Below are 3077 nucleotides of genomic sequence, written 5' to 3'. Positions count from 1 at the left end.
CGGACTCATTTTTCTTTTATGTTAGTTGACTATTATAGTCGAATCTCATTTCTGTGTGTGTGTTTATTACTTCATCTGTTTTATAAAAGAGCCATATCAATTTTTAAAGAGTTTTAATTTTGTTGGCTGGTGCTGTTTTCAATTCCCCTGTAATGAAAAAGTAGTTGTTACCTTGTTCCTAAGTCATATACTTAGACATCTTTTATTTTCCTGTGATTTGGGGGCATAAGCTAACCGAGCACTTGCCCTGCAGCTTGGGGGTGTGAGAATGTGCATGCGTGTGTGCATGTGCATACGTTGTCTGTTAGGAAGTAGGGCAGGTTTAAAAATTGGGCAGACATACTCCATGTGCCGATGACACACACACACACCTCCTGACCTTAGCTCAGTTATCACTGAAGGGCTGCAGCCTGTGGGTCAGGAATTCTAGGATGTAGATTCGGAAGGATCGGGGCGCAGGCCCGAACTTGGGAAGAGAGGAGGGTGTCGTGAAAGTGAGTCCTGTTCATCACCTCTGCACCAGTGCCAGGAGTTTTCAGCAGGGATGCACTTGAAACAACCACAGGGGATTTTGAATAAGCAGTTCTAGGGAGACCCAGGCCAGATTGATCTAAACTTGAAGCTAAAGGCACGATTTAACATCCAACCAACCTCCTTTATGGAGGAAGTAGGACAGTTTGGGGTGTTTTGCCGTCTCTCCTGTGGTAAATCACAGGATGGAGAGACAGTCCCACTAGTTCAGCTCATCTGTAAGTAGTGCTCTATCAAGTCTGTTTTTAGGAAATGGGAGACTTACGCCGATACTTATTCTTGGACAATTGGCCAGCAACACCCGTTCCCTGTGGTATTTAGAAGGCAGCGTGTGTAGCATGTAAGATTGTAATGAGTTCTAGAACCTTTGTGATGAAAGGTGAAATTACGTTCTTCTCACTAATCTCTTAAGCCTGAGTGAGCACTCTTTTTTCCCCGCTTAAAAAGGGTTTCCAAGCTTTTTTTGCCGAACTGTGGAACCTATAGGATCTACTTTCCAACCTTCCAGTAATTGTTTTTGCCAGGTGTTCTTCACATGGTGATAATGTGATGCTGGCGCAGTTCGCTTTAAAACAAAGCATGCGTTCTCTTAGTCTGTTTTGTTTCAAAAAGATTTTTATTGGAAAAAGTCCTAAAATCAATTAAATTGCTTAGCAGTGCCTGGTAGTCGACATCCCCAGCCGGCTACTGTTGTGTCGTTGGGGGACTTAGTGACGTGGACGTTGTGCCTCAGCAGGCGTCCTCCCTCTGAGTAGGCCGTCGTGTGAGGGCTCAGCCGGAGACGGAAGCAGTTACGTAACAAAGATAACAGCAGATTGAGTTCCTAGCCTCAGACAGTCTGTGCAGCTGTCTGCTAGGTCCTAGTGTGTTAGGAGCCGTCAGTGAATCTTGTGAGCTGACAGTCGTCTCTCTGCGGTTTGTGAAGGAAAATTCTGCTCTCTGATGTAATCCTATATAAGGGTCTTAGAATTCCCTGGTGAAGTGTTGTACTGAAAGTCAACCTCAGTGTTGTTTTTTGTTTTTTAAAGATTTTATTTATTTGAGAGGGAGAAGCAGACTCCCCCAGTGAGCAGGGAGCCCAATGCGGGACTCAATCCCAGGACCCTGGGATCATGACCTGAGCCGTAGGCAGACGCTTAACCAACTGAGCCACCCAGGTGCCCCAACCTCAATGTTTTCACGCGGGGGCGATTTTGTCTCTCTGGGACACTTGGCAATATCTAGAGATATTTTTGGTTAAACTGTTGGGTGAATATGTTTAAAATGGACACAAAAACAATCCATTGATTGGGAACGTGTCATGAGTATGAACAAACGTAGAATGACAAGGGGTTTTCTTGAGCAAACTAATTTCAGAGGAGGAAAGTCATGGGGTTTATGAACTGATCAGTCTCGAACTACCACCAGCTTGACACGCAGAAGCATCAGGGAAATGCATAGTCACGGACGAAATATGCTCCTTTACCTGTTCAATTTGGTTGACAGGAAAAAGAATGTATTCACAAAAACTTATGAGACTATTTCATACCCAAACATTTTAAAGGACCATGTTCTTGAATATAGCTGCATTATGCCTCTTTCATTTCCTCTTCAGTTGTCCTTTTGATTTATAACTGTGGCAGTGAGAAATCTGGGAGAGACAAATTTAATATATTTTTTAAAAGATAAAACTGGTAACCTAGAATGAATTTGTTGGTGGGGATTAAGAGGTACAAACTCCCAGTTATAAATAAGTCATGGGAATGCAGTATACAGCATAGGGAGTATTTTATTTTATTTTTCAAGATTTTATTTATTTGAGAGAGAATGAGAGATAGCACGAGAGGGAAGAGGGTCAGAGGGAGAAGCAGACTCCCTGCCGAGCAGGGAGCCCGATGCAGGACTCGATCCCGGAACTCCGGGATCATGACCTGAGCCGAAGGCAGTCGCTTAACCAACTGAGCCACCCAGGTGCCCTTATTTTATTTTTTATTATCATGTTATGTTAATCACCATACATTATATCATTAGTTTGTGATGTAGTGTTCCATGATTCATTGTTTGTGCATAACACCCAGTGCTCCATGCAGAACGTGCCCTCTTTAATACCCATCACCAGGCTAACCCATCCCCCCAACCCCCCACCCTCTAGAACCCTCAGTTTGTTTCTCAGAGTCCATAGTCTCTCATGGTTCATCTCCCCCTCCGATTTCCGCCCCCTTCATTCTTCCCCTCCTGCTATCTTTTTTTTTTTAACATATAATGTATTATTTGTTTCAGAGGTACAGATCTGTGATTCATCAGTCTTACACAATTCACAGCACTCACCATAGCACATACCCTCCCCAATGTCTATCACGCAGCCTCCCCATCCCTCCCACCCCCCACCACTCCAGCAACCCTCAGTTTGTTTCCTGAGATTAAGAATTCCTCATATCGGTGAGGTCATATGATACATGTCTTTCTCTGATTGACTTATTTCGCTCAGCATAATACCCTCTAGTTCCATCCACGTCGTTGCAAATGTCAAGATCTCATTCCTTTTGATGGCTGCATAATATTCCATT

The sequence above is a fragment of the Eumetopias jubatus genome, unplaced genomic scaffold (genome assembly GCF_037043125.1).
Source record: "Eumetopias jubatus isolate StellerSeaLion01/CBP00866 unplaced genomic scaffold, mEumJub1_p1.0 scaffold_12, whole genome shotgun sequence".
Taxonomy (NCBI): Eukaryota; Metazoa; Chordata; class Mammalia; order Carnivora; family Otariidae; genus Eumetopias; species Eumetopias jubatus.
Note: the sequence above shows the minus strand (reverse complement) of the source record.